This window comes from Strix uralensis, chromosome 7 (genome assembly GCF_047716275.1).
Source record: "Strix uralensis isolate ZFMK-TIS-50842 chromosome 7, bStrUra1, whole genome shotgun sequence".
Taxonomy (NCBI): Eukaryota; Metazoa; Chordata; class Aves; order Strigiformes; family Strigidae; genus Strix; species Strix uralensis.
This window is the reverse complement of record NC_133978.1, coordinates 8440500-8461285: the sequence shown is the minus strand read 5'-3', so window position 1 is coordinate 8461285 and position 20786 is coordinate 8440500. Positions and strand designations below refer to the sequence as shown.

Sequence of the window (20786 nt, the reverse complement as noted above, 5' to 3'; positions counted from 1 at the left end):
AGCCTAAAGGTCATTTTAGATGTTGGCTTTGACACTCTTGGTTCAATAGCCACCCACCATAGCTGTCACCAGTAAGCTGAAATTAACCTAATGGAAAAATAGCCTTTCAGTGGGTCCTGTTGTCTTGTCAACAGAACAACCCACCAGTGGGCACTTAATGGTGGAATGAGGAAAATTCTATCAAATTCCCCTCACAGACACCTGACAGAGGCATTTAGTCTGAGGCCAGGACCCAAGTGCTGTAAGTCTTCCCTGAGGTCTGCTAAGGTTACAGAAAGTCCTTGAGGTAATGGGGTCTGTGATTCCCAGTGTGTCCACATGGGTGCCACAGTTCTCCTAGTCCATGCTCAAGGAACTTTTTAATGAGACTTCCCATAGCAGAAATGAAAGTGGCAGAAGACATCCCAGCTACACGCACACAACTGACTTTTGCTGGCATGGTTATATACACTACAATGTGAAGGGCTAAAACCCATGGCTAACATTGGACCCCCACTTTGGGTGTCCACTAGCATATCTGTTACACATACAACACCACCCTCCAACCTAGACTTCTCCAAGTACTGTTTCTTTCCTTTCTGCTCCCATAAGATTAATCAGTAGAAGGCACAGCTTTGCCAAAACTGACACATCTACTGCTGAAGTGTGTTGCCAGCATGCACTACCAGTGTGCCTCCATCAGTAAAAGGTCATTGCACTACCAACATGCCTGGCCACTTTCTCCCACACACCTCTTCAGCATGAAAGCAGGAAGAACCCAGCAGACAAGTCTGAAGATACTATCATCCTGAAAAAGGAGAAGAGTTGCATGACTAGATCTAAGATCCAGAGCAAAGGCCAAAGCACCCACAGGGCTGATACAGCAGATATGCCTTGCATTGACCCCTCTACAGATTGAACTATGCCTATCCCACAAGGGACACCACCACCCAAGGTAGAATCCAAAGTTCATTACAGAATGACCACTAAAGTCCTTTCAGGAAACTTCCCATAAACAAAGACCATTTTCTTTGCAAAATTAGGTACTTCAGGCTCCTAGGCTCTCACTTTAGGCATCTGAAGATAAGTATTTCAAAGATGATGGAACAGACAACTCTCACTGTAAAAAGTAATGTAAAAAGTTACTGTGGATTCAGGCCCCTAGGATGCTATTCTGATACTGCCTGGTGCTTCATTTCTCTCCCCTTACACCAGTGAGAAACTTAGTGGCAAGGCATCTTCAGACACTCTTCATCCTCCCTAGCCTGAACACAGCACCTCCAGTAACTGAGGCATTGTCGGGTCTTGCAGTGTTAAATCGTACACCCTGCTGGAAGACACAATCTGTGTCCACTTTACAAAAGTGGAAAAGGCATAACACAACCCAACCCTCCTTGTCTGGCTAGAGAGATAGGTCTGAGTCTCTCCTATACAACATTGACTGTTAGTAAATTAGGGATTTACCTAAGTGAGGGGACAGGTTGTGCTGACAAACTATTTCCACTTTTCTGTTAAGAGAGGTACATGCTAGTACATGTGTTCTTAAATTTCTACACAAAGTGCACCTTGTATCATCTTTGTCTCACCTCTGTGTAGCTAAAAAAACTCCCAGAACCCTAAGGGAAAGCTAAGGGAAGACAGCAAAAATATGTATATTCTTCAAAGATGCTGCTGTCTTTTCAGAGCCAGACACCCAGGCTACTGCATCCACCAGCCCCTTCACTTCAAGACGCACACATGACAGTAGCTACCAGAACACTCTGTTCTTTTCCACCACTGTTTGTGGGATCCAGCTGTAGCCACTGTGACCTCTGGCACTTCCCTCACATCCAGCATGGGCTGTTCTGCTGCCCCCAGAGATGTATTTTCTGGTTTTTAGAAGTCGTTCCTCGCACAATTCGCTCAGAGTGGCATTACCATGCAGGTGCTAATACATAAAAACTGAGGCGACATCCCATTGCTCTTTTTCCCTCCCTCCACTCCATGGCAAAGTGACTTAAGACTTCAGAGACATCTGCAAAAGCAATCAAGCCCAACTTCCACAGGGCCCGATATGGTATTGTATAGGCACAGTCATAGCTGTTTTCTCCAGACATGGGGCTTCATTTTCCAGTACATAATTTTCACTTTGCACTAAACAGACAACAGAGTGCGAAAACTCCCTTTTTTTGGGTTTGACATTATCATACATACAAGAAAACCATCTGCAGTTTTCAGCTTCAGCTTTTGCTCCAAGCTGGGATCTTTCAGTTACTTTTCCCAATACGTTTTCCAGCCCAGACACTAATTCAGTCTACTCCCTACTCCAGCTGCTCTCCCACTCTGTAAGTAACGTCTGCTTTCAAGCATGATGCAGGACTCATGAAACAGCACCTGAGAAGAGTGTTTATAATCCCAGGATAGTACACCACAAAGCAGGCTCCTTGAATCCAGTACTTACCCAAAAAGGGCACGTGCTTAACAGCTGCACAGCCCCATCACTGTTCACTCATGAAGGGTAGAATAGCACAGGTGGGACTTCACCACAGTCCAGTATCAAAACCTGTCGCATTTTTCTAGTTAAAGGAATCTGGATAAAGAAAACACAAGCTGTCTTTAAGCAATAATACCTTCTGGGAATTTCTAGCAACAAGAAGCGTTCTGAGGAAGGAGCTGTGCCTCTGGCCCTTACCTTCACCGGTCAACAACTCCCAGGCTGACTGAGTTAAAATAGCTGACTTAAAAGTCATAATTGCTCTTCTCAGCAGTAAAATACAAAATTATTTTTTTTAATGTACCTTTTAACAAGCTGCAAAGTTAAACACGCCTTGCATGTTACCATGGATATAATTTCATGTTTATAAGACTGGTCTTTCCTGGCAGCTAAATGCCTGCATGGGAACAAATAGCAGAGCAGGATTTTGTTTGGCAATTTTGCTCCATTTATGATAACAGCTAACTAGTTTTTCTATTCACAAGCTTTTGATTTTACTGGAGTTTCTCTAGGAACAGAGTTCACCTCATTGGCATTAAACACATTACAACTGATACTCCAGTTCGTGTGAGCAGAGGCCTGAACTCAGTGGCACTACTCATGAGAATCAGGGCCATAGGATCAAGTCCTAGCATGTTCACATATCTGCCATGGCTGATATCAGACAGCATACAGTACATAAAAACATGCTTCATCTCTGCCTGATGAAGAGTCTTCTCCAAACCCAGAGTGCAAGGGTTGAGCTAGAACTAACTTTATTCAGAGTAAAAACATTATAAATTCTGACTAAACTCAAGCAGTGAAGTTAGGTTTTCATTTGAGGAGAGGGGCAGTTTTATTTCACAAGGTCCCAGGAAAAATCAACAAAATGGAATTGCTAAGTCCATTCATATCAACTTGAAATCAGCTGCATTCAAGCAGAGAGGCTAATGGAGTAAGAATAAAATCCAGACTGGCAGGAAGGTGTTACCAGTTTAGAACACCAAGTCTAAATGCCTCCTTCACATCCATACCTAATTACTCGTGCCCACATCTATTTCAAAAACTGTGTGTGTACTGCTAGCCCTACTGAATGACTTCTGTGGCAAAAGTCACCTGGTTTTCAGTGGGACAACATTTCAGCCCTCAGTGAATAAACCCAGGAATAGCTTTTGGCTGCTGGTTGGTGACATGTAGGATTGTAACAACTCAGCTGCTATTGCTAGAAGATCTGAAAATAAAATGTAATTGCACAGACAAATCTGGGGATTACACCACATCATGTCCCTTCAAATCACGCAGCCAGAGTGTTTACCTGTGTCTGCGTGCTGCTGTCATGAAAAGTTCAGTACCCATTTCAGTATCAGAGATACATATCAGTCAAACTTGACTTTAGCTTTTGAAGTGGGTGGAGAGCAACACCATCCCTTTCCTGAAGTCTGCAACAAAATTGCATTTTACTCACAAACATATCTGTAGTTCTGTTGTGTTCTGACTTTAAAAAAAAAATAATCTCATTGGACAGACACCACCAGCAAGTTTCTCCACTCTGTGGAGTGTCTTCACAGCCCTCCCACATAGTGAAAATGACTCAGACAAAACTACTAAATTTAGGGCATTGGTATTCTATGTGTTACGCTGGTGTTCATACAAGTAATGCCTTAAACAGTAAATTTCTGAATTAAGTATTCAGGCATCTTTTCTGTACTGCATCTGCCACTGAAACAGAACGGCAATGAAGGTGGGCTGAGGAGGAGGTTATTTGGATCGTGATTCGGGTTGTGTTTTGGCTAGAGCTAAATGTGAATTTGAATGAGGTTTGCGTGTACTTTTAGAAATATCTATTGACCCGATATCATGATGTTTGATCTCAAATGATGAGATCGTGCAAGATTAGCTGTCCTTGGGAGATTCCCTTCATCTCAGGCAAGAGGCTGCAGGCCTTGACTCACAAATGAGGATGATTTCTCTTGGGATGACTAGACCGATTACCATTTCTCAGCATCCAACTCACCCATCTCTCTGAGGTTCCCCTCCTGCAAGGATGGCTCATGAAGCAGCTGCTGAACTGCTGGTTGCAAATCCATGCAGTCAATTAAATCAGTACTTCTGTAATTCAATATAAAAGTACAGAGAATTATTGCAATTTTATAATTTGCAAATCACCCCTTGCTTCACAAGCAACAGCCATCCCTGTAGCAAGGGCAAGGTACTTGGGAAGAAAGCAGTGGTGACCAATTAAAGGCAAGAAGTTTTACAGCTGTCACTCACAAGTCAGGGCTTTGTAGAGAGATTGGCCATGTGGTCACCACCCAGGAAAAGGCACAGCAAGTCCCTGGCCATAAGGGGAGCAGAAGAAGCAATGAGAGGGACGGGATGAGAAGGGGAAAGGGAGAAAGTGGAGTGCTAAAGCACCTTCTTGTTTAAGGCAGTCTTTCCTCTCTGCTTGCCTAAAATCACCAACAAATCAGCGTGAGATCAAAGTCAAGCCAGAGCCAGGTGAAGAGACCACACTCTCCTTCAGGCTGACCACACCACCTGCTGAAGCCAGTAGGAGTTTCGTGGGGGTATCTCAGGGAAGGACACAGAAGCAATGACTTATCTATTAACGAACTTTGGCTCTTTATCTGTTTGCCAGATGTCTCCAGAAGGGCATGGTTTTCTTAAATATTTTTGGGTTTTGAAACTGCTGAATAATCTTTACAAATATAGTTCATGATCTGTTACCCAATTAAAACCATGCAATTGCTAGGAGCAATCTGAGCTGTTTACACTGCACATTTCCATCACATGCCCTTCCTTTGTTTCTCATCATTGGAGCATAACTGTTTAATAAAATTAGGTTAATGCAAAAACATTTTCAGATAATCTGCTGTAGCCTCCAGAAATGCTTATGCTGGTCTGATGTGCAGTATTTCAACCTGGGAAGTTGGGCATCTTTGTCTAAAGTTCTGCAGAGCAGATAAAGAATAATTCTTTACAGTACATCCCAAAAGCCGTACTTGTATGTACACCTGCCCTGAGGAAAATTTCCATAGTGCAATGCTTATCCTTGTCCTGACTGCACCTGAGAAACAGGGATCTTAAAAGTTCCAAAGTGCCCACTTAATAGAAGTTTAAAAATCCATGCCTACAGGTTATCTGGAGGGATTATTTAATCTCTTTCCTTGCTCTAAGGCAGATAAATAATTTAGATCACCTCTGAAAAATATTTGTCACCCTTGTTCTTGCAAAAATTCAGTCAAGAAGATCCTACTTTCTCCCTAAGTAACCTGTGCCATGATTTTACTACTCATGCAATTAGAACATTCTTCCTAATGCCTGAGCCTTGTCTCTTTACCTCATTAGGATATTTGTCCAACCGGACAACTTTGACTGGGTCAAATTACCCAGTCTTATCACCGAGATTTTGACTGGTAATTTAGAGAATATAACGAAGGTTAATGTTGAAAGCCAAGATCAACAGATATAGCAAGATCAAAAGAATATCTGTATATCTACTGCATACTCTTTTTTCCTTAGCTAGCTGCCCTCTAAACTGGGAAATTACATTAGTTTAACATTAATTACTCTTGGCAATTATATTTTTTAATCGCTTTACAATCCAGGTCTGTATAGACTGTCTGATAGTCTGGTCCACTATCTGTCCAGGAACCCAAATCTCTTTTTAAAGTGGATTCATATTTTCAGCTTCATTAACATTCCCTTCTTTAGAGTACTTAAAGGGGACTTATAAGAAAGATTAGGACAGATTTTTTAGTAGGGCCTGTTGCGATAGGACAAGGGGTAACAGTTTTAAATTAAAAGAGGGTAGATTTAGACTAGGTATAAGGAAGAAATTTTTGACAATGAGAGTGGTGAAACACAGGAACAGGTTGCCTGGTGAGGTTGTAGATGCCCCATTCCTGGAAACACTCAAGGTCTGGCTGGACGGGGCTCTGAGCAACCTGGTCTAGTTGAAGATGTCCCTGCTCATTGCAGGGGCAGGGGCTGGATTAGACAGATGAGGTCCCTCCCAACCCAAACCATTCTATGATTCTATGCACAGGCAAGCTCTCTTTAGTAAGACCCAGATAAAATAACTCCCTCATAACTTCTACCTTGTGAAACAGAGTTGCCTCAACATACTCCAAGATGGTGATACAGTGAGGTTTTTTGCCTTATTGCCTTCCCAAGCAATATGCAGATGAAGTGTTCGTTGCCACTGAGGCTTGGCTACTAGGTGCTTCCAAGAATCACTCAAAAACATCTTTCCACTCCTTCCAGGGAGGTGACTTAAACTACACTCACCTGTCAAAGAGGCTCTGTTCTTTCTTTCTGACTTCACCCAGACAACTCTGTCCCTCATTTATTCCACAGCTTCAGACCAAGCATGGATAATGCTTCTCCATCTCTCCAAGCCTGTCCTTCCAGAAGGAGCTGCACTCCAGTCCTGCAGCTTATCCCAGCAAATTTCTAACATGCCTGTTAAGTATTTAATTTGATTCTGTGCTACAACATCAGGTCCTTTCCATTTTTCCCATGTTTGTATTGACATTGCCCTCTTAAACTTCGAAAGGTGCTACGGTAATATTTGCTCTTTTAAACTTTCCAATGTTTTTCTTCTATGTGTTTCTTAATTTTTACTTACCTAGGTAACTTTTGCACTGGCCTCTTTCATACTGAGCATAAAGCCCTCTTTTCACTAGTCTGGTGTATGGTGCAATGTGATGGACTCCTATTTCTTCATCACCTAAGTTCCACCTCTCCCCAACAGGCCTGTGTAAGAACATAAGCTCTTATGTGGAAGGGAGGATCTCCTGTCAAAACATAAGCTCTTATGTGGAAGGGAGGATCTCCTGTCAACAACACCTGAGAAATTCATACCCTTACTTTCAAAATCTGACATTAGCAAGTGCCAAATATTTTATTTCCATGCTTTTGATGAAAAAATGAAGTGGCTTGGTATTCATGAATTGAAACATTTCATTTGAAAGAGTTGAACCAAAGCAAAATATTTTGGTTTGATCCAGTTGGACATGGGTTTGTCTCATCCGTCCAGAGTGAGGTTCTCTGACCAAGATTTCTCCCATGATCCAGCACTACAGGAGGTAAGAAGGGAGACTGCAACTCACCCTTGGTTAGGTAATGCAGAGGTGGGGTGGCTGTAAGAAATAATCGGGATACAATTCTACCTGTACCAAAAATACCACAGCAGTTCAGGCAGATGGCTCAGACTTAATATTAAGCAACACACAGCAATCCAGCTCAACAAACTGTTTTGAAATGGATCAAACTGACTCAAAGCAAAATATTTCAGTTATACCTTCCTGGTGAGTCCTTCTTAAATTTCAACTTCACAGAAACTTTGCATAAAAGTCACTTCAACACCAAGTATTTTTTAACATAATATAATTAGCAACTGTAGAAATAGATCAGTCATCATGACTTGCTACACAGAAAGATCAGAATACTGATTCATACATACTTCATATACATTGAATTGCTTCAGGAACCCAGTACTTTTACATCTTCTTCATACCATGACAGTTCAAAAGGAGGTCTTTGCTCTCCAGTGGCTTGCACATGATGGGAAGTGATGTTAATCATGAGAACAACCAGAAAATTCTTTTGAGCCAATTAGATGGCACCAGTCACAATGACATTAGTCATCCACTCCTCAATCTGAGGAGAAGGAACCAAAATTATCATTCATCTACTCCTGAAGCTGCATAAAACACGAGGGAAGTGTACTATTTCCCATTCTTATTGCAATCATTATCACACCAAGTGACACAAGCTGCTATTTTTTGCTCCTGTTCTAAGAGAATGGTGGTTACTCTCTGTGCAGATTTCCAAAGAGAGACTTTAATCTCATTTAACTGCTTCATGCTTCTTCTCCTGTTCTTGATTGATCAACACATGACCAAGAAAGGAAATGGGACCAGAAAGAATATATACAGCCTGATGCCATTAGCCTCTGCAGCTTACAAGGGCAAGATGACTGAGATGTGACTTCTGGTTAACAATGACAGTGACAGAGGAGAGAGTTGTCGTATATGGTGCCATGACTGCACACCAGTGAGAATAACAAGAAAAGCATGAGAAGTAGTAACTGACATGAGGAAAAGTGCACACACAAGGAAAATCTCCCAAAAAGGTGATAGTGAAGCATCAGGAGAGGTTAACTGTAGAGGGTTCAAAGTGGAGGACTGTAAGAATAGATCCAGGAGTAACACTGGAACAGAGAGACAGACTGCCCTGGAGGAGCCAATCTAACAAACCACATATCAAAGTCTTCACACTGCTGAGATCAATGAGATACATACCACTTATCTCGGTGAGCTGAGAGGTGGGGGAAGTCCAGGAGAAACTGACAGGCAGGAGAGGTTGACCAGACCCTATGTCTCCACAGCAAGATGGTTTGGGCATCTCAGAGATGCTGATGTAGCAATCTAGCTCACTTCCACCCACAGCCAGGAGACCAGAGTACCTAGCAGCCCTGGTGAGCAGAGAGATCTTTGTATATGATGTTGTCCCAACATGACAGGCACCCTTGAAACACTCAACAGCTACATACATCTCCAAGGCATAGCCTGGCCAGGTTTGGATATATCAGCTCTTGAAGTCCTTCCAACACTATGTTATTGGAAGACAGAGGTAGTGGAAAAAGAAGATGAAAAATCAGAAACATCAACCCTTGTGGCAGAGGGGTAAACAGACCAAGTTAATGGTGAAGTAATATTCTAGAAGAGCCAAGGGAAGATCTGTGACTTGGGAAGCCCAGACACCTCCAACACATCTGGGGAAGCTCCATCAACGTCTTTATGGCTTCTCTGGATTGACATTTTAGTTCCCGGTCCGATTAGCATTTGCCCTTGAAGGACTTTACGGGGTAGATCCACAGCTGGAGTAAACAGTGCCACTGCTTTCTAGAAGCATGGCAATTTTGAGCAGGAGACAATTATGCCCCCGATCTCAGACAGGCAGGGAGATTCTTCTCAGGGGAGCTACATCTGACAGCTTCACAATGAAGGGAAATATTATCCACAGCACAAAACTCCAATTCAACAAACAAATTTGAAACTGACTTCAGAAGAAGTCATGTTAACAGATGGTACCAAATCCAAGAGGCAAAGATCACAATTACTTCTTTACAGTTTGCATTTTGTCTTTTGTGTGTGTGTGTATGTGTGTGTGCTTCAGCCCCAGAGAAACAGATTATGACTCAAGATGTGGAGGTAATTAAACTATAATATACTAAAAGGAGATTTGGCTGTGTTGATAAATCTAGAGTGTGGTACAGCAAGATACTCCTCTGTAAACACTGAGATACCTCCCCAGGATTTCTCATAATTATGAAATAATTCAGATTATCTCCAGAATTAGTCTTAGATTTGAATGCCAAGACTGGAACTAAAGCATGCCTGAGCTAGATAAAATAGATAATCTAAGACCATATTTATACATGTATAAGAAGATGATGAAGAGCGACAACTGGAATAGTAACTGTGTACTGCAATTGTTGCTAGACCTTACCTTTCTACACACAGCTGTACTGAATCCAGTTTCATTCTCTTCAGAAGATGGTATCTAAAACTTCCTAATTTGTTTTTCACACTATGTACTAGAAATAACTTGACCACAGTGGAATAAGACTCACAGCAGCCCTCTTTTTCCTAGAGAAAGAGAGATCTTCCATAAACTGTAAAGATACATTTTTAATTATGTTCCAGTGCTCATTATAACAAAGGCCTGCTTGCACCGTGCTAGCAACATAAAAGGTCTCTAACTCTGAGGTGGTCCCTGCTTTGCCTTGTATGAATAAAACAACACTGATCTAAGAAGTGCTAATGTGTCCCACAGAAAGGGGAACAAACTTTCAGTGAGGAGCATCTTCTCACCAGTACACTTTTGTCTTCCCAACAGGAAAAGTGCTTCAGAAAAGAAAACTCCAGCCTCTAACTGGCCTAGATATTCTGCTGGCATGAGGAAACCAGGAGTGAGGTTTCTGACAGATGAACTCAGTCCACCTTCTACTAGACTTTAAGATATTTCCACTCTGTCTACATACATTCTGCCAGAAGTTACAGCTGCCCTTGCAGAGTCAGCAAAAGGGAACTTCTATCTGTGTCTCATCATGCAAGGGATTCTCACTGAAGATGCGGCAAAGAGGAGCTCTGGGCATGTACAGTATGCTCAGGCATCTGCAGCACATTGATCTGTCTGTGGGTAACAGCTGCTTTTGCAGACATGCAAGGCTGCAGGCTCTTTTTATGTTCATTCACATCTAAATACTGCTAATTGGAAATTAAATTCACACTTCCCTGTCTCTTGAGCAAGAAAAACATGCCCTTTTAGCCTAAAGTTAATACCTAGTCTAGGCTAATGATCCCGGCTCTCTCCATCACCAGCAGAGACAGACAGTATTGCCAGATGATTCACTCTTTTACATACCTGATGAATCACTCTGGCTACCTTCAGTGATGAGGGAGAAACAGAGAGTGCCCATACACTTTGCTTAGACTAGATACCTAACCTTCAGACAGCTCAAGTAGGATAGGATATATCCTGCCTGAATGGTCTTTTCTTTTGAATGTGTACAATGGTCAAGACAAATGAAAAGGAACTCAGACTGTGGCTTCTTGACACAATAACCATATAAAACTATCATGAAAGCAGTAATCAAACAACACTAATATTAATGATAATAACACAAAAGGTGATTCCCATAGAAGTCAACAGCTGTTCCACATGAAACTCAAGTGTGCCACAGCTTACCTGTGTGTAGATGCGTACCACACATATGCCCAATATGAAGACCACTGCCAAATCACATGCTGTGTATGTTTTCAGAGAAGAAGAAGCCATTGGCCCAAGGGCTTGGAAACCAGGTCATGAGATTCCTTCTGCATGATCTTGGTATCCTGTATGAAACTTTCCATCCAGACAAACACCTGTAACCCTGCCCTTTCAACATAGCTTTGATTTATTTCCTTGGCTTGGCTTCTGCAGTACTTTTAACCCTTCTGTAGAGAGTCTGCTTGGGCCCAAGCTGCATAGCTGGGGAAGTGGCAGGGAAGAACCAGGCTCTGTCTGTGTGAAAGCAGCTAGACGCTCTCCTGCTCGTTTCAAAGCTCTTGCAGGGATGCACAAGGCAGGACAGGCTGCCGGACTTCTCTCAGCAACAGTAGCATTGCCAGGAAGTAGAAACGACCCAAGTGATCCACAACATCATACAGAGGTACAAGATTTGCATGCAGTGACCTTGTGATCCAGTGATCTCGGAGCAGCTGCCCGTTTTGCAGTGGGGGTTTCTGCCATACCCATGAGAGAGCAGTTCAAGCACCAGTGGAATAGGCCCAGGGACTGGACAGTGTTTGCGTGGCTCTGAAACACCCAGCTGTGTGGTGTGACATGGCCCTTTATCTCCTGGGGGGAATGGGATTTTGTGCTTTTTCATTCTAAACACATAAAGCAGGTAGCTAGAAGAAATATGGCACAGTCAGGCTCTGGAAAGGCTTCTTGTAGGTGTGAAGACTGCAAGAGACATACATCATTCTTCATTTAACACTTTGTTGATGACTGACTTGTGGATTGTTCTCCCTCTGAAAAATTCTAACTATTCTTTTCTAAATGGGAACTTTGACCAGAGTAATTAAGATGTCTTTAAACACAGATTTGGCATAGAGACTGCAATGGCAGTGAGATACCGATCTGGCTAGGCTTGTACCTACCCTGTGGCTGAGGCAGAACAGCAAATGCCTATGTCAGCTACAGTTGGAAAGAAAAAGGGTTTCTGTTTGAGTCAGCACACAGCGTCAGGCAGCCAGGCACTGACTGCTCCAGCAGGCTCCCCAGGCTTAGGAGAGCATCCCTCATCAACAGCTTTTAAAACACCAGTCACATTCAAGCTCATGCCACCAACTGAAATATGATTATTATGTAATATAAAGTGAACACTTTGAAAGCACTACTTACAGCAGTTTGTCATGTACAACTCCTTATAGGATCCTATTTCCAAGGCTTATAAATTACCCAGGTTGTCTAGACCAAGTTCTGTATGTGGTGCGGATAGATACACCACAAACAAAGAGCAGCAGGACACTGTCTCTTCCCTGCAAGTATTTCATAAATAATAAAAATCAGTGTATGAAAGATGGGAGAAGAATATCAAGTTTACACTGCATTCATGACTTACACCTAGCACAAAGGTGCGCAAACACATCAGCTGACTTTCTTTTCACTTGGTCCACATTTGACCTTGCAATGTTAATTCAAGTAATAGAACAGCTTCAACTACAAAGTCATCTTTCAAATAACATTTTTTAATTGATAATATGCTCCACACTTAAATTAACCAAACTTTTAACTACCCTTTAACCTGATTTTTCATATAGGTATAATACCAGAATGGTAGGGAAAAGAAAACATTATACATTTAATATAAACTTGTATTTTAATAATTGACAGCACATGTCAAAGTCACCAAACCGCAGAGCTCAGGCAATGCAATGTAGTGCATGTTTTCATTCCGTGTTATTGGTTTCTTAATTTAGCAAACAGGGGATTTTTGTCTGCATTTAAAGAGGAAATCAGCAAATCAATACTAAATTTTCTGTAGAAGGGAGAAGCATAAAATTAGTCAAGTTACCACAGAAACAAATTTAAGCAAACTGTTACCACAGAGCAAGTAATTAGGCAGAAAAAAGAATTAAATCTCTTCAAAAATTATTGATTTATGATACTATGTCAAGTTTGGGATATAAATATTCATTATCTTGCAGCTCTTATTTCTTCAACACTTAGATTAATTTTATTCATATCTTTCTAATAACGGGCAACTCAGCTAAGTCCAAGTAGTGGTAAGTAGTAAGACAATCCTCTGTTGCATTTGCCTCTCCCCTGAGAATTAGAGAGCACATTTTATGTCAAATTATTCCATGCACAGGGAACACTGCAATACTGGGTACATACATCCTCACCACGAATTACAGGATTAACTAAATTAAACTTCCATCAAATAGACAGGGGCAGTGTTTTTAGTCTTGCTCTAGAATACAGCAACAACATACTGCACTATGTGTTTGCCTTATTACTGAGTTCTTCCTGCCAAGAAGCAAGTTTTCCTAAATACCAGAATCAGACATAGAACTTTGAAGGTTTAAATCCTTATGCTCTTTTAGCTGGATGTCAACAATGACCATTTCTTCAGTAACACACAGTGCAAAGGGTTGGTGTTTTCACTGCAGGACTCTAATCTGATAAGGAGCCAAGACTTGAGCCAAATCTCAGCAAAAAGAGAAAGAAGAAATAGTAAGTCTTCTGCTTTTTTTTTTTTTCCTTCCTCTATACAGAACATTACCAAACTGGCCTTTAGTGTAAGTTCAGCTCACAGAAATAATTCTTGAAAGCCCATTGGTGGAGAGTTCGTTTCCTTCTCCTTTCAGGTTGAAAAGGAAACTTTCTGTGAGTTTACTGTAATGGAGTGTTTGTCTGTATCAGAAACAGCCTGACCTCTCCAGCCACAAGATGAAATACCAGCAGCCCACTCTGTCACTAGTTCAGTATTAGGAAATTACATGGGAGGAAAGACACAACACAAAATTCACAGGGAAAAAAAAAAAAAGAAAAAAAGACATCAGCAGTGGTGGGAGTGAATGAACAAGCTTAATAACAAAGCCAGTAAAAAGGAAAATACCCTCTGGCCAATTAATAATAAAAGGTTACTTGAGGCAGAGGGTCACATCCTGAGCAGTGTAAAGTGGCCCAGCTTCCCCAACCTCAGCAAAGTGACAGTGATTTATAACAGCTGCAAAAAGTCCCAGAAGACAGAAAAACCCAGCTATAAAAATGGAATTGGAGGCCCACATTTTGAGAAGCTTCCACTCACTTTTAGCACCAGACTGGGGTACAGAGGTGACTCTGAGGGTTTGTTTCTGCGGGGGAGTTCCTGTGAAGTAAGCTGAAGTGTGAATTTACACTGCATTTACTGCTGGGTCTTTAAGTAGGCTGTAAATTCATACCCTAGCCTATTTTGCAGGGATTTCCCCACATAGATAAGCCCTAAATTGGCCTCCTAATCATGGAGGCAGACAAAATAAATAGATGTTTTCAAAACTGCAGACCCACACAGGAATCTCTCTATTCCTTGCAGGGGCAAGTGGGTACCAGATAGCATATACTGTATTGTAGTCCTGCAAATGCATGGTGCCCTTCTTTCCTCCATTGACTCCCAAAGCCCCCTCTAATCATCTCTCTCAACATCCCTCCACTTCAAGAAACACCTTTGAAACCTCTGGCCCTGTCCTAGCTTCATGCCAGATTTCCATACCTTGGCCCCTGGCTCTTCCCTTCCCCGTTCCAGTTCCACATCTGAAGGTCTGTGTTCTTCTTACCTCCTTTCCCCTGACCCTCAGGGGAAGCAGTAAAACTGTCCTGGTGCAAAGGTGTCTCCTACCAGTTCCTTGCCTCTGAACCAATCTAACCATGTCCTGTCCATTCATGCCTCACCCATTCCCTAAAGCACTGGATCCCTGAGTTGATGGATGACCTTTGAAACCTCCTTCAGAAATGTAAGGTTAACTCTATGCAGACAAACGCCAAGAAGCTGGGCGAGATTACTCACCCTTCCTTGACTGAAAGATGCTTTTACACGCAGCCAAATGGGAGGCCAGAGGAATGGGAGACAGAGGAAGCAGCTAATATGGTCACAGGACCCTCCTCAGGCTGGGTGGTTTGGTCTTCAACAGGCTAGGGTGAGCAGCTTGAACCACACGAGGCCTGTGCTGTTTGCCTGGGAGCCACAATGAGGCTGTAATAAGAGCAAAGCATTTACACCTTGGTTAATCTGGGACCTTGCAGTGTTTTAACAGCTGCCTGTGCTGTTCTGCTGTGCTGGCTCAGGCACCAGTGTCAACTGAGTCCCACCTGTAGCCATACCACTCGAACACAGTGACAGCACTGTATCCTGAAGGATCCTTTTCAACAAGTCAATTTAGTAATATCACCTATCACCTGACACAAACATCAGGTTTCTCAAAAGCAGTTTGCAACATACTCTTTCAATGAAATCCCCGATTCTGCAAAGCATGAAAAGCAAAGTCAGTTAACACTTAGAAGTTTGAGCCCTAAGACCAATGAGGGAAGCAAAAAGCATAAAATGTCTTTTGATATCAGCAGAAGGAAGCAGCCATAGTGAAGAGTCATCTCATACACTCCAGTATTCCATACCATCCTTATCTGCTGGAGCAGGTAACAGCGGTCTGAAGAACAGGAACCACTTGCTAACAGGTACAAGACTGAAAAAGCTATCTGAGAGACGCAGGTCACAGAGCAGTGATCCTTCCAGCACTTGCCTAAGTATAATTTTCATCTGTGATGAGTACAAAGATTCTGCACAATAAGCATCTCTGAGCACAGAAAGAGCTCTGCACCCTTTAGAGCTTCAGACTATGCTACAGACTGTTTCCTCCATTCCACTACCTCAAGCTTTCTTTGCACCCCTTTTCTTTGTACCATCTGCAAACATTTGTGCAGCTGAGTTGTGCCAGCAAATGTACTTAAAGAAAGCCAGTGTCTGAGCTTCACTGAACAGTCTTCAGGAAAACTGAAGTTTATATTAGCTCAGGAGCATTTATTTCAGAAGTGTCTGTACTTTCATCCAAACAGAAAGCACCAACAATACAATAAGAGCACCAAAACTCCACCAAGCCAACACCATGATTAACGATATCTCACAGAACACTGTTTCACATCAATCCATGGAGTTAAAAAAGTAATAGATATTTTGAAAGGTACATAAATACCAGAGGACAGCAATTGCATCATCAACATGATGCAAGCAGAAGAGAAGGTTGGATCTGGAAATACTATTCTTTGCAAATTATTTGCTTAGCTGAAATAATTTCTCTTTCCTTTTCATCTTGCCCTGTTCAGGAAGAAAACTGTATCTTTGATTATGGGATACTATATAGTATCCTCCACATACGGTACAGCACTTGCTTCCCACTCCAGAAGACATTCAAACTGGGCCAGTCACATTAGAAAGTGGAGTGAAAAAAGGTGGTTTACATTCTGAAATGTGAAAATCTGAGGTTTCAGAGATGATTATGGATGTTACATTGATCTTATATCACTGACTTCAGCCATGCAATCTATCATCAACGATTCCAAAGCCGCAGCAGCAAGGATACTTACCTGCTCCCCTATGGGCTCCACATGCAATATGTGCAATATGACCAGACTCAATCTCAAGCACGGCCAAGACGACACAGTATTAGTGCCATGTGGAGGTGGACAGAGAGCCGCTCTTCAAGTCACAACGCACGTAGCAATGGCTACACCAGCTCCCTCCTTATTGCTCTACTCAAAGGGTGTGCCAGAAAGTAAAAAACCACCCTATTTGATCATGTTATGAAACCTTGTCTCATTGCACATATACAAAACAAGGCTGAACTTCCACTGCAAAGACAACCTTAGTTCAGACACTTCACAGTTTCTGAACACTTGGTGACCTGAATATTTGTTAATCAGCTGTAATGTTATTAGCATACCCATACATCTATGTCCTGCATTTTGGATGCCCTGTACCATTTAAAAAATACTGGTATTTGAAAAGAAGGATGATGGCCCCATGCAACAAGTTCACCTCAGCCAACAGCCTCAGGCAACCCATGCAGAATCTGAGACAACGATTTACTGGAATAGAGGGAGAAAATTATGGAGATATGAGAGTAGTGTAAAAAAAAAAAAGCAGACAATGGGGGTCACTGCATGAAGAGGACTCAAATAAATCTGTACATACCAATACTTCTCTCTGCTGAACAGCAAGAAGACACAGGGTGTGAAGGGAGTGATGCTGTATTTTCAGAGGTAAACTGTAACACATTTCCATCTTAGGTCTCAAACCTATTACAGCAATATTTTGTTTACTCATATGATGTATCATTTGGGATAATGCATCTATATAAATGTATGAACTTTTGAAAGAACGTTTTATGTTTTTAATTTTCAGGGTATTTCTTTCGTTTGTAGCTTTTGCAGGCTATAGATTTCCTGTCTAGCATCTCTCTTTTGGTGCTTAGAACTCCAAAGCCAAGCTACTCTAAGTCCTTACTGAGCCTACCACTTACACAATAACATGGACAACCACCAGCATATTCCCTAAAAAGGGCCCCCCAGAGAATTCAGTCATCAAAAAACATCCAGCAAGGCAAAGGAACATAGCCCTTCACATTAATTTAACAACCTACTATGCTCTGAAATCACTGTCAATACTAATCCATTTATCCAGCAACTAAACAAATGTATATGAGTTTCCTATGGCAATAACACACTGATTAAACCTTAGAACATTTCAGGCAGGGCGTATTTCTCAAATAAAAATCAGACCTTATTAAACCTCAAAGGAAATTCCACATAAACACACAGCATCAAAAAGCCAGGGGCGTGTAAGAATTCAGTCTTAGTTTTAGTCAAAATTCAGTGATTCCTCTTCAGTTGCTTCGGTTGCAATGTTTTCAGAAGCACAGAGAGCAGACCTTTGAGAGCTAGCCAGTAGAAAGAGCATGGCTCTCCTTCGTACACCGTCACGTAGTAGGGAGGCCTTTATGCCCCGTTAAATGCAAAATATTTTAGAAAAACAAAACCAGGAAACAAACTGGGATTTGGTCAAGAGTTCATACTGGCTGAATCACTGTGGTGTGGAAACCACCAGCTCTAAAGATGGAAAGTCCGGAGCCATTCATTCCCTTCAAAGAAAGAAAAAAAGAAAATGAAAAAAAATTTTAAAAGGCATTAAAGACCCATTTGGCTTGCTGGTAAACTCTCCCAACATTGGAAACACAGGAAAGGCTACCTATAGATAGATGCCTTGACCTTTTCCTCTTCATCTCTCTTTGAGTACAATTTGATCTGCATCACAGTTTTTCATATTGGGTGCAGTGAGAATTGTTTAAATGTCACTCCCTGACTCAACATGCAGAAATGCTGTAGGGTCATGGCACTGCTTCTTCCCTCCACATCCTGCACCTATTGCCCTCTTCTGCCTTTCTGCAGGAAAAAAAAAAATTCTACATACTTTACAGATTGAATATGGCCAGTTTCTAAGTAGAGATTCGTTCAGACTTCTCTGGATTGCCTTTTGTTATCCGAGAGCTTCCAAGGAAATATTGCTCAGAAGCAATTAAGGCCAACTGTTCTTGGACAAAGACGTACAACAATCAGAGTATTTAGCAAGGCAACACAGTCATCTTGAAAGAGGCCTGGAAAAACCTAACACTGTTAAAATTCATCTTCGCAACTGCTGACAAGATCTAGTAAAGATGTTTGTGTTCTGCTCATGCATTTCATCATCTTTCATAAGCCAAAATCTTATTAGCAAATCATTTTATCAAAGTTCAAAAGCCAAACGGTTGTGTATGCCCATTGCTTGTAGCAAGGATAACAGTTCTTGACAATAACCTATTTGTCCATACATTTTTTGCTTGCCTTGTTTTCAAAGTACTGGCTTACATAAACATGCTATACTTAGGTACTAAACACATTTGTCTCATCACATTATTTGACATAATCCTGTCACCAAAAATAAGAATCCTATTGGATTCATATCCTCTCTGATAACATTCAGACTCACCTGATCACTGTATCCACGGCAGCCTTTTTGGCTGTGCTGGATGGGATGACCAAGAGCCACTGTGAGAAAGGATAACTGTGCTGCAGAACAAGAAGAGAGCTAGTCCAGTGGCTAAACATCATCAGCTGAGGAAACCCAAGATCAGTTCTGCAACATATCTCCTTACACAGACTTATCTACATCATTTATTCTCTCTGTGCCTCTGCTCTGTAAAATGGTACTTTTATATAACAGGCTCTGTGAGAATAAATACAGTACGAAGTGGCACACTGACAGGGAACGTGGAAATACCTCTGAATCTATGATAACTCCGTATTACTGACGAGTCATTTTTAACACTCAAAAATGAATGATTCCAGAGAATGTTACAGTGGAAGTGACTCACAAAAGACTGAAGAATCAACACCGTTTCCTGAACTGAATTTGGGTTTTGCGAGTATAAGTTTTAAAGGGTTCATTTACCATAGTGATTTTATTTGGAAAGCAGTCTTTGAAAATGATAAGCAGCTTTCTACAGAGCAAACCGCCAGCTGAGCAGCAATGTTATTTCATAGCACTGGTCCCAATGACCAAGGAAGCCTTTCAACACAGCAAAGCATGTTCCAGGATGTCTTGAGAAGATCTATAAAGACTGTGCATCAAAAATCTGGGACTCTTGTGCATTAGTTTTGCACGCTTCTTAATGGAGTTGGTGTTACAAAGTGCTTCTAGCCCTACAAAAATTTCATGGGCAATATGTCAGGAGGGAATCCATCCTGAAATACTAAATTACGGTAAACTTAGGATAGGCACCAACTTCCCCAAAGAGTTCTTTATCCTGAGGAGAAGCCAGACAATGCAAAGCTCTATATAACTTCACTGACACCCTGCATATGTCTAATAAAAGGCATTTTTGTCCCTTCTGGAGAGAACTTACTCACTGGGTAATACTGTTTCACTGGACAAAACCATCCCAAAATCCTCCTTTTAAGATGTATATTAAGGGAACTGCATCTTTTTTATTTTTTTAAACACACTATACAGCCTTCCATCATTCTCCTTTTCTCTTTCCTGGAGGGCTTACCCTGCACTACAGCTCCTGGTGACCTTTTCAGGTGCTGTATTCCTTTGGGCTTTCACTGCTCTCAGCTCCACATGCTGCCAGCACCTGTAACACGAACCAGTGCCTCCTGAGTATTCCCTCTGCCCTGTCCCATGTCACCACTCCCACCCTCAAGTTTGTCAGGGTGCATCTATGTTAGTGTTCAAGTTTGGAGCAGCAGGGTGCCTTGGAAGCCAGCCCCTCAAATGCCCCACTTACTGTGCTTTGCATCACGGAGCAATGCCTGAGCACGCAGACTGGATTCCTTTCAGACGATACTGAGCTGGAAGACGTACCCAGGCAGCACAGGCAAAGCACCCCAGCTGCGCGCAGCATGCAGCCCAGGGGACCTCACCAGCGCTGCAGCTCTCCAGGTCCACTCCTAGTTGCTACTATACTTGCTTGTGGAGAAATTGCCTTGGAGTTTCAGACATTCATTCTCCTTCAGGCAAAATTAACAAACCCTTTCCACTCTGAACAACCACCCAAAACTCACATTGCTCCCCTCCACTCTCCCAAAAAAGCAGCTTGATGCCTGTCTTTTCAGATATTTACCCAACCAGCACCTCCAGTGGATCATAACATTTGAAATGTTATCATTTTGGACTAGTCTTTGTTAAAACTGTCTGTCATAATTTAAATCCTTGCTCCCCTGCCAG

General features: G+C 41.9%; 1 long non-coding RNA gene across 8 annotated transcripts in view; it reads right to left on the bottom strand.

The window, feature by feature from the left end:
* Positions 1–20786, bottom strand: part of LOC141945781 (uncharacterized) — a 62022-nt gene that overhangs the window by 21285 nt on the left and 19951 nt on the right. For 4 of the 8 annotated variants that reach the window (XR_012629597.1, XR_012629601.1, XR_012629603.1 and 1 more), the window contains exons 3-5: positions 15039–15224; positions 4446–4540; positions 2420–2548 (exon numbers count right to left, since the gene is read on the bottom strand). The exons of 2 other annotated variants lie outside the window; for them this stretch is intronic. This is a non-coding gene — a long non-coding RNA (uncharacterized LOC141945781). The remainder of the gene's footprint in view (positions 1–2419; positions 2549–4445; positions 4541–15038; positions 15225–20786) is intronic. 2 more of the 8 variants (XR_012629602.1, XR_012629606.1) reach the window with 2 other exon arrangements.